Here is a 12304-nt window from a genome sequence, read left to right as displayed (position 1 = left end):
ACGTAAGGTATTACTTGGATGACCCAGTACACTTGCTGGTTAAGTTGAACGGAGTTGTGTCCACACATAAGTGCCATAATAATGATTCCATACAACAACAAAGAATACTACATTGATGTGATCACAATTTCATCCACCAAATTTTTGGCGCCGTTGCCGGGGATTGTTCGAGTGTGGACAACTGACGGTTCATCTTGTTGCTCAGATTAGGTAATTTTCTTTTCAAAAATCTTTTTCAAAATTTTTCTTTTCTTTTTCGTTTTTCCTAACTTTATTTTCGAAAAAAAAATCCAAAAAAAAAAATGAGAAAATCATAAAAATAAAAAATATTTTGTGTTTCTTGTTTGAGTCTTGAGTCAACTTTTAAGTTTGGTGTCAATTGCATGCTTTTAAAATTTTTTCTTGTATTTTTCGAAAATTCATGCATTCATGGTGTTCTTCATGATCTTCAAGTTGTTCTTGACAAGTCTTCTTGTTTGATCTTGATGTTTTCTTATTTTGTGTTGTTGTTGTTTTTCATATGCATTTTTCGTTTGTTAGAGTCCATGCATTAAAGATTTCTAAGTTTGGTGTCTTGCATGTTTTCTTTGATTCAAAAATTTTTCAAAATTATGTTCTTGATGTTTATCATGATCTTCAAAGTGTTCTTGGTGTTCATCTTGACATTCATAGCATTCTTGCATGCATTCATTGTTTTGATCTAAAAATTTCATGCATTGAGTATTTTTGTTGTTTTTCTCTCTCATAATTAAAAATTCAAAAATCAAAAAATATCTTTTCCTTATTTCCCTCCAAATTTTCGAAATTTTGGGTTGACTTGGTCAAAAATTTTTAAAATTAGTTGTTTCTTACAAGTCAAGTCAAAATTTCAATTTTAAAAATCTTATCTTTTCAAAATCTTTTTCAAAAATCATATCTTTTTCATTTTTTTCTATTTTTCGAAAATTTCAAAAATCTTTTTCAAAATATTTTCAAAATCTTTTTCTTATCTTTATATCATATTTTCGAAAATTCACTAACAATTAATGTGATTGATTCAAAAATTTGAAGTTTGTTACTTTCTTGTTAAGAAAGGTTCAATCTTTAAGTTCTAGAAACTTATCTTGTAATTTCTTGTTAGTAAAGTAAGTAATTTCAAATTTTTGAATTAAATCTTTTTATCTTTCATCATATCTTTTTCAAAAATTTTATCTTTTTCAAAATTTGATTTCAAAATATCTTATCTAACTTCTTATCTTCTTATCTTTTTAAAATTTGATTTTAATATCTTTTTCAACTAACTATTTGACTTTTTGTTTGTTTCTTATCTTTTTCAAAACCACCTAACTACTTTTCCCTCTTTAATTTTCGAAAATATCTCACCCTTTTTTTCAAAAATTCTTTTTAATTAACTAATTATTTCATGTTTTAATTTTAATTACATCTTATCTCTAATTTTCGAAAATCACTAACCCTCTTTTTTAAATTATTTTTGAATTCTCTTCCTCTTCTCTTCTTCTATTTAATTATTTAATTACTAACATTTCTTTTCACCTCTCTTCATCTAAAAAAATTCGAACCCACTCTTCTTCATTCTTCTTCCCTTTCTTTTTCTACTAACATAAAGGAATCTCTATACTGTGACATAGAGGATTCCTCTTCTTTTCTTGTTTTCTTCTCTTTCATATGAGCAGGAACAGGGAAAAAGGCACTCTTGTTGAAATTGATCCTGAACCTGAAAGGACTCTGAAAAGGAAACTAAGAGAAACTAAATTACAACAATCCAGAAACAACCTTTCAGAAATTTTCGAACAAGAGGAGATGGCAGCCGAAAATAATAATAATGCAAGGAGAATGCTTGGTGACTTCACAAAGCCAACGTCCAAATTTGATAGAAGAAGCATCTCCATTCCTGCCATTGGAGCCAATAATTTTGAGCTGAAACCTCAGCTAGTTGCATTAATGCAACAAAACTGCAAGTTTTATGGACTTCCATCTGAAGATCCTTATCAGTTTTTAACTGAGTTCTTGCAGATCTGTGAGACTGTAAAGACGAATAGAGTTGATCCTGAAATCTACAGACTCATGCTTTTCCCTTTTGCTGTAAGAGACAGAGCTAGAATATGGTTGGATTCACAACCCAAGGATAGCCTGGACTCCTGGGATAAGCTGGTCACAGCCTTCTTGGATAAATTCTTTCCTCCTCAAAAGCTGAGCAAGCTGAGAGTGGATGTTCAAACCTTCAAACAAAAAGATGGTGAATCCCTCTATGAAGCTTGGGAAAGATACAAGCAGCTGACCAAAAGATGTCCATCTGACATGTTTTCAGAATGGACCATATTAGATATATTCTATTATGGTCTATCTGAATTTTTGAAAATGTCATTGGACCATTCTGCAGGTGGATCTATTCACCTGAAAAAAACGCCTGAAGAGGCTCAAGAACTCATTGATATGGTTGCAAATAACCAATTCATGTACACTTCTGAGAGAAATTCCGTGAATAATGGGATACCTCAGAAGAAAGGAGTTCTTGAAATTGATACTCTGAATGCCATATTGGCTCAGAACAAAGTGTTGACTCAACAGGTCAACATGATCTCTCAAAATCTGAATGGATGGCAACATGCATCCAACAGTACTAAAGAGGCAGCTTCTGAAGAAGCTTATGATCCTGAGAACCCTGCCATGGCAGAAGTTAATTACATGGGTGAACCTTATGGAAACACCTATAACTCATCATGGAGAAATCATCCAAATTTCTCATGGAAGGATCAACAAAAGCCTCAACAAGGCTTTAACAATGGTGGACGCAATAGGCTGAGCAATAGCAAGCCTTTTCCATCATCTTCTCAGCAACAGACAGAGAATTCTGAACAAAATACTTCTAATTTAGCCAATCTAGTCTCTGATCTGTCAAAGGCCACTTTCAGTTTCATGAGTGAAACAAGATCCTCCATCAGAAATCTGGAGGCACAAGTGGGCCAGCTGAGTAAGAAAGTCATTGAAACTCCTCCCAGTATTCTCCCAAGCAATACAGAAGAGAATCCAAAAGGAGAGTGCAAGGCCATTGATATAATCAATATGGCCGAATGCACAAGGGAGGAGGAGGACAAAAATCCTAGTGAGGAAGACCTCCTGGGACGTCCCTCAAGCAAGAATGAGTTTCCTATTAAGGATCCAAAGGAATCTGGGGCTCATATAGAGACCATAGAGATTTCATTAAATCTCCTTCTGTCATTCATGAGCTCTGAAGACTATTCTTCCTCTGAAGAGGATGAAGATGTGACTGGAGAGCAAGTTGCTCAATATTTAGGAGCTATCATGAAGCTGAATGCCAAGTTGTTTGGTAATGAGACTTGGGAAAGTGAACCTCCCTTGCTCATTAGTGAACTGGATACTTGGATTCAACAAATTTTACCTCAAAAGAAACAAGATCCTGGCAAGTTTTTGATACCTTGTACCATAGGCACCATGACCTTTGCAAAAGCTCTGTGTGATCTGGGGTCAGGGATAAATCTTATGCCACCCTCTGTAATGGAGAAGCTGGGGATCATTGAGGTACAACCTGCCTTGTTCTCATTACAATTGGCAGACAAGTCATTGAGACAAGCTTATGGAATAGTGGAGGACGTGTTAGTAAAGGTTGAAGGCCTTTACATCCCTGCTGATTTCATAATCTTAGACACTAGGAAGGAAGAGGATGAATGCATCATCCTTGGAAGACCTTTCCTAGCTACAGCAGGAGCTGTGATAGATGTCAACAGAGGTGAATTAGTCCTTCAATTAAATGGGGACTACCTTGTGTTTAAGGCACATGGCCATCCCTCTGTGACAAAAGAGAGTAAGCATGAAGAGCTTCTCTCAGTTCAGAATCAAGAAGAGCCCCCACAGTCAAACTCTAAGTTTGGTGTTGGGAGGCCACAACCAAACTCTAAGTTTGGTGTTAAGACCCCATATCCAAACTCTAAGTTTGGTGTTGGGACTATACAACATTGACCTCATCACCTTGTGGCTCCATGAGAGCCCACTGTCAAGCTATTGACATTAAAGAAGCGCTTGTTGGGAGGCAACCCAATTTTATTTATCTAATTTTTATTTTATTTTATTCTATTATTATTTTGTGTTTTATTAGGTACATGATCATGTGGAGTCACGAAAAAAATATAAAAATTAAAAACAGAATCAAAAACAGCAGAAGAAAAATCACACCCTGGAGGAAGCACAGACTGGCGTTCAACGCCAGTAAGAAGCATCTGGCTGGCGTTCAACGCCAGAACAGAGCATGAATTTGGCGCTGAATGCCAGAAACAAGCAACATTCTGGCGTTTGAACAAAGGTACTTATGTAATTCATTGGTGGAAATTTCAGATAAGCGTTTGGAGATGCTTTGTTGTTTCTGAAACTCTACTTTCCTATTGTCTTCATCCAATCATGCGTGCTCCCTTCCATGGCAAGTTGTATGTTGGTGGATCACCGTTGTCAATGGCTACTATCGTCCTCTCAGTGAAAATGGTCCAGCTACGGTTTCTGTACGGCTAATCAATTATCGGATTTCTCGTCTCGGATGAAAAATACCAGGCATAGCTACCACATGGCTAATCATCTGTTGGTTCTCACTTGTGTCGGAATAGGATCTCTCTATCCTTTTGCACACTGTCGCTGCGCCCAACATTCGTGAGTTTGAAGCTCGTCACAATCATCCCGTCCCAGATCCTACTCGGAATACCACAGACAAGGTTTAGACTTTCCGGATCTCAAGAATGCTACCAATTGGTTCTAGCCTATACCACGAAGGTTCTAATCTCACGGATTTGAATGCTCTGTTGTCAGGAGAGGCAAGTCAAAATCGTGGATCAGAGACCCAAGAGACTATACTCCGGCTGTCGTCTAATGACTACGTTGAACATCATGTAAACCGCTTGTGGTTGTCAGGAACGCAGATCTTGGCTAAGCGAGTAACAAAGATAGTGGGTGATTGTCACGGGTCACCCCTTCTTTCTGACTTAACTAAATTAAGTACGAGAGTATATATTGGAGAAGAAGTAAGCGTGAATTGAAAGAGAAACAATAGTACTTGCATTAATTCATGAAGAACAGCAGAGCTCCGCACCTTAATCTATGAGGTGTAGAAACTCCACCGTTGGAAGATACATAAGAGAAAAGGTCTAGGCATGGCCGAATGGCCAGCCTCCCCAAATGTGAAAAATTGCATAAAATTCTGAAAAAAGGATCAAATATAATAGTAAAAAGTGCTATTTATACTAAACTAGTTATTAAGGATTACAGAAAATAAGTAACTAAGTGCAGATAGTGTAGAAATCCACTTTCGGGGCCCACTTGGTGTGTACTTGGGCTGAGCATTGAGCTTTACACGTGTATAGGCTTTTTCTGGAGTTAAACGCCAGCTTGGATGCCAATCTGGGCGTTTAACTCCCGTTCTGGTGCCAGTTCCGACGTTTTATGCCAGAAAAGGGTCTTTGGTGGGCGTTTTAACGCCAGTTTGGGCCATCAAATCTCGGACAAAGTGTAAACTATTATACATTGCTGGAAAGACCAAGATGTTAGCTTTCCATCCCAATTAAGAGCGCGCCGATTGGAATTTTGTAGCTCCAGAAAAACGCGTTTGAGTGCAGGAAGGTCAGAATCCAACAGCATCTGCAGTCCTTTCTCGGCCTCTGAATCATATTTTTGCTCAGGTCCCTCAACTTCAGCCAGAAAATACCTGAAATTACAGAAAAATACACAAACTCATAGTAAAGTCCAGAATTGTGATTTTTGCATAAAAACTAATAAAAATATAATAAAAATTAACTAAAACATATTAAAAACTACCTAAAAACAATGCCAAAAAGCGTATAAATTATCCGCTCATCCCACTACAATAAACAGTTAGGATAGCTTATTAAAGCACTTCAAACTGATAATGCTAGAGAATATCTATCTCACACATTTATTGAATTTTTACAACGAGATGGAATTATTCATAGACTCACTTGTCCCCATATCCCTCAACAGAATGGATTAGCGGAAAGAAAAAATAGGCATATAGTCGAAACTGCTTTAGCTTTATTATCTACTGCTACACTGATGTGCGGAAAACGATCCGACACAAAACTCACCGGCAAGTGCACCGGGTCGCATCAAGTAATAATAACTCACGGGAGTGAGGTCGATCCCACAGGGATTGAAGGATTGAGCAATTTTAGTTTAGTGGTTGATTTAGTCAAGCGAATCAAGATTTGGTTGAGAGATTTGTGATTAACAGAATTTAAATTGCATGGAAGGTAAAGGGAATGGGTAAAGTGCATGAAATTAAAGAGAACTGAAATTTAAAGTGCTGAATCTTAAAGTGCAAGAAATTAAATGGCAGAAACTTAGAACGCAAGAAATGTAAATTGCAGAATCTTAAATTGCAAGAAATGTAAATGGCTTGAATTATAAAGGGAATTGGGAATTGGATTTGCAGACAAGGAAAAGTAAAATTCAACAAACAGAGGAGTAGAAAATGACTTGGATTGAATCGGATCTAAAAATAGAAATGTAAACGAGATTGAAAAGCATTAAACAGAGAATGTAAAATTGGAATTCAGATCTCAGGACCCAAGAGACTAGATAACCAAGTCTAGATCTCAATGCCTTCCTAGATCCAACAAGAACAATTGCAAAAGAGATGAAGAATTGTAAATTGCAAAGAAAATAGATGACAAAAGCAATTAACCGAAACTGAATTCAATTATGCAGTAAAATGAAACAGAGAGATCTGAGGATGAGATTGAAACAGAATTCCTTCAATTCTCCAACCCAAGATCCAAGCAAATGTAATTGAAATTTAAAGCAAGAAAACTAAGAGGAAGGGAATTCAATTCTCCTTCCCCGAGACTTAGAAACTCAAAATCACTCAACACCAAAAGCTCTCCGAAAACTCTCAATGAAAACTAAAAGGGAAAGCTCCCCGAAAAACTTAAATCCTATGCTATTTATACACTTTCTTCAAATGGTCTTCAAGCCTTGAATTGGGCCTTTGCTCTTGATGGAATTGGGTTGAAAAAGGCCTTGGTTGATTGCTCTTGGAGTTGGAGAAAGAACCAATGTGAACCGGGTTGCAAATTATAAAAGCTTGAGTAAAAGTTTGAGTAAAAGTTTGAGGCAAACTTTTACTCAAACTTTTTACATCAGATGGCTTATCTTGCTGCTACCAACGTTTGGGCTAAAGTTTGGGGTCAAACTTTTGCTCAAACGTTGGCTCCCCCTTGCATGCTCATGGCGCCAACGTTTGCCAAAAAGTTTGAGGCAAACGTTGGCGCAAACTTTTGCTTCCCAGGGTGTGTTGTTCATGCGCCAACGTTTGCCAAAAAGTTTGAGGCAAACGTTGGCGCAAACTTTTGCTCTTGGGGCGTTGATTTTGTGATGCCAACGTTTGCCCAAAAGTTTGAGGCAAACGTTGGCTCAAACTTTTCTCCCAAAAGTTTGCGCAAAAGTTTGAGGCAAACTTTTGGTCAAGCTTTTTGTTCCCTGGTTCATTTTCACTTATTCCAAAAGTTTGAGCTAAAGTTTGAGGCAAACTTTTGCTCAAACTTTTTGTCCTCTCTTCCTCCTAGCCATTCCTTCTTGCTTCAACCTCTCTCCAAGCTTTCTTCACCTATCATTAATCAACAAAACACATCAAAGCTATGCTCAAAATCATGAGATATTCATTCTTTCATAATATATGACAATTATAGCATAAAACCTCATGAAATTGCATTAATTCATCTATGGTTGATTAAATCAAAGGAAACATGAAAATCTACCCAATCGGCTTGCTTATGGCTCAAGAAAGTGCATAATTCAATTGAAAACAAAAGAAAAAGGCTAGTGAAACTAGGCTAAGATGACATGTCATCATACACTTCCTTTAACTCTATGGAATGAGGCTTTTGCAACCTCGGTATATTTGATAAATCGCATGCCTTCATATGTTACAGGTTATAAGTCACCTTTTGAACTATTATATCATCAATAACCTGATTATACTTTCTTGAAAATCTTTGGATGTTTATGTTTTCCTCACACGAGACCATATACTGCTCATAAATTGGAATACAGATCTGAACCCTGCTTATTTTTAGGTTATGCTTTAAATAAAAAAGGATATAGGTGTCTCACTAAAAGTGGAAAAATAATTTTCTCTAGAGATGTAGCTTTTCATGAACATTAATTTCTATCTCACTCTTTTTTTTTCTACTACTATTAATGAAACTTGCACTAGCAATGCTACTGCTTTAGATTTTTTACCTCAGATTGCATCCATTCATTCCTCTTCTGTTGATCCTTCATCTTCAATGTCCAAACTCAATTCTGGTGATACACATCATAGTGAGGAACATGAACAAATACATCCAATGCAGACAGCTTCACAGGCTAATGGGACAACAACTTCTACTCGCATTGATTTGCCTTTTTCCTCAAACCCCCCATCTACAACCACTCTTTTAGAAAATATCCATCCAATGCAGACAAGGTCCAAGACAGATAATAGAACTCCAAAATCTCTTAAGGTAGCAAAATCTTTAGTCTCTTCTAATTTTGATTTATTGCCTAAAACTATTTAAAGTGCTCTCCACAATCCCTTATGGAGAGATGCTATGCTCACAGAATATAAAGCACTATTATATCACGATACATGGTCCTTAGTTGAATTACCTGAAAATAAAAAAGTAGTTGGTTGTAAGTGGATATTTGCTGTTAAAAAGAATGCAAAAGGTGAGATCATAAGACATAAAGCTAGGTTGGTTGCAAAAGGTTTTCTTCAAACTACTAGAATTGATTTTGATCAAATTTTTCACCTATTATTAAACCAGTTACAATTAGGATGATTTTAACCATTGCTTTATCAAAAGGTTGGAAAATTCAACAATATGATTTTCACAATGCATTTTTAAATGGAACTCTTCATGAAACTGTGTTTATGTCCCAACCTCCAGATTTCTGTCACTCTAATCCTAAACTTGTATGCAAATTAAATAAAGCCATATATGGCCTTAAACAAGCCCCAATGGCCTAGTACTTAACAATTACTTTCACTCTTCAATCTTTTAGCTTTACAGTAACAAAATCTGATCCCTCCTTGTTTACTAGATATATTTCTACTTCTACTATTTATGTTCTTATTTATGTTGATGATATGCTTGTCATTGGAGATAACGAATTTGAAATAAAAACTGTTCTTAGCAAATTTCATTCTACCTTTTTATTGAAGGATTTAGGTGAGCTCAACTTTTTCTTAGGTATAGAAGTTATAACACATTCCACTTTCTTAATTTCTTTGAACCAAACTAAATATATACATAACCTTCTAACACGTGCTGGCATGAATGAATCCAAACCAAGCATGACTCCAATGATAAGCTCTCTTAGATTGATTGCCAATGCTGGAACTCCTTTTGAAAATCCAACTTTATATCGCTCCATAGTAGGTGGGTTGCAATATGCAATAATTACAAGACCTGATATCAGTTTTTCAGTGAACAAATTGAGTCAATTTATGACCCCCTGCCAAGAACATTGGATTGCAGTTAAACGAGTCTTGAGATACTTGGCAGGTACTGCTGAGTTCAAATTGCAATTTCATAGATGCACTGATTTACGTTTTTCTGCTTTTTCAGACTCAGATTAGACGAGTGATCTTGATGATAGAAAATCTACAACTGGATTTTGTGTGTACTATGGTTCAAATCTGGTGTCTTGGAAAAGCAGCAAACAACCTACGGTCAGTCGAAGCTCAACTGAGGCTGAATATAGAGCCCTGGCAGCAGTGTTCATGGAACTCATTTGGATTCAGAATCTTCTGGCTGAATTACATCAGCCTTGCCCAGCTTCCCCCACTATATTTTGTGACAATATTTCAGCTGTGCTGTTTGCATATAATCCAATCCTACATAATCGGACTAAACACTTTGAGTTAGATTCCTACTTTGTTCGGGACAAGGTGATCAAAGGCTCTATTGCTGTCACACATATTCCATCAACTGAACAAGTGGCAGATGTGTTAACAAAACCTCTGTCATTAGCCAGCTTTGACAAATTTAAAAGTAAACTCAGGTTGGCATCCAAATCACCATGAGTTTGTGGGGGGATAATAACATATATAAAGAAAGAATAACTAATCACATTAGTTACTTTTGAAATTAGAGTTAGTAGCTTCTAGAGTCTTAATATTTATGTATAAATAAAACTCTTCAATTTTACTGTAGGAACACATAATAATAGTTAACATTCATTTTCTTTTTTTCTCTGCGATTGTTCTTTGCTTTGTATAGACTTTATTTCTCACATTAAAATTGGAATTTAAATTATATTTTTTGTGAACAGTTATATTCTTTCTATTAAAGAACAAACTAACTGTCAATACAGTTAATAAATAAATTTTTTTAATAATTATAATACCATTTGAATTAATATCTATATTAATAAATTAGACTATAAATAGAATAAAATTCTAACACATGGCAGACACCAGCAAATATCATAATAAAATTAGACTATAAATAAATAGTGTATTTTCGGCCAACCTTAGCTTTGAGGTTTGATTGAAGCAAAAGCCTTTATCCATGTCGTTGTTGGGGCCTTGAGAGCAAAAATAAAAAATCAGTATTCCTATGTGCGCGATATATATACAGGGGATTGGGGAAGACCACATGAGCTCATCATGTATGCAACTACTACTGTAGGCAGCACCAGCAAGTCATCCTCAAATTATTAAAGCATTCTTTGAATCCATTAAGAAAAGTGTGCATCCGCTCTCTTGCGAATTTTTCATATTGCTTGATTAGGAATAAAAGAATGCTACCTGTAGAAAAGAAAAATCAGACATTAAACTAAGTATTTATATTTATATTATTTAATTTATTTTTAATATATATTATATATTTTAATTATATTTTATACAAATCACTAATAGAATGATTGACTTTTAGTATATATATAATATGATTATTATGAATAATATGTATTATTTAACACTAGATTTTCTTTTTTTGTTTCAATTGAACTATCAATATATATTCAAATCATATCATAAAAAAATGAATTAACTCAATTTAATTCAAATGAAAGAATTGTATTTTTAGGATTCAAATCCATAATCAAATTTCAGCAATATTTTTTGACATAAAATCATCCATTTTCAAGTTTTCTGGTACAAGCTAAATTAGTGATTCATTGGTTCAATTGAGTACGTGGAAAAATCAACCAAAGATGAGTGGAACAAATCTACATCTATATATATACACACACATCTAGTTTTGTGCTTCTAAGAAAGCGCTCTGGTGGGGCATTCTGATCTATCTTTTTAGGTGGGATTTCAAATTGCAGAGAGAAAGGGACAGGTTAGGGAATATAGAAGAAGGGAAAGCATGGCTACACCTACAGGCAAAGTACCAACAAAGTGATTAAGTGACCCCTCTCAAATACTTGCCAGTCCAAGTCTTCCACACCACACAGCCTGTCTTCTTCATATGGAAAACTATATTGCTAGCTAATAGCTTTTACTAGCTTAATTATTGATCTCATTATAATTACTTGCAAGAATCTCAACCTATATATATATATATTGAAAATTAATTTTTAATTAGTTAATACTTAATATTAGTCAATTTATTTTATTATTGTAAAATTGCTTTTTTCTTAATTCATTTCTTTTGAAAGAATTTAAAATTTAAAAAATAATTTTAAAAAAATTAGGTGATATTAATTGAAAAATATTGACATATAATTAAGTGTGTATATATATTCAGTTACACCAATTTTTAGCTGAACTAAGAAGCTATAGTAAATATGTGTCACATTGTGGCCACCGGAACAAAGAATATAGATTTTTGAAACTTTCCTACATAGACATAAATTCCTTAGAGGAGATTCCAAGATTAAGGAACTGGCTTGTATTTTCATCAAAGATAAGGAAAGAACATCATTGCATTGGTTTAGTTTTTATTTCGGAGTAATAATCTACTACCTATCCTTCAATACCATAGATAAAGTCAAATCTAGTCTAAATACAATGAAAATTAAATATGGTAGGACAAGGAAAAATATTAATCATATACTCTAATTTCATAAAGTTGATTCTTTTATCTCCGATTCTTAAGTATTTAATTGGCATTTATTTTTTAAGTTTCTATCACGGTTGATTTGTAACAGTTATCTTTGTTATTATGTGAGTATTTGTATGTTAGCGAATTTGGGAAATAATATAGAGACTAATTATCCAAAATCAATTTTTAAAATTTTAAAGGTAGATATTTTAGTCTTTAAAAATTTAATATACAATATAATTTTTAATATT

This window comes from Arachis stenosperma, chromosome 3 (genome assembly GCF_014773155.1).
Source record: "Arachis stenosperma cultivar V10309 chromosome 3, arast.V10309.gnm1.PFL2, whole genome shotgun sequence".
In the NCBI taxonomy this organism is placed as follows: Eukaryota; Viridiplantae; Streptophyta; class Magnoliopsida; order Fabales; family Fabaceae; genus Arachis; species Arachis stenosperma.
This window is presented reverse-complemented; position numbering follows the sequence as displayed.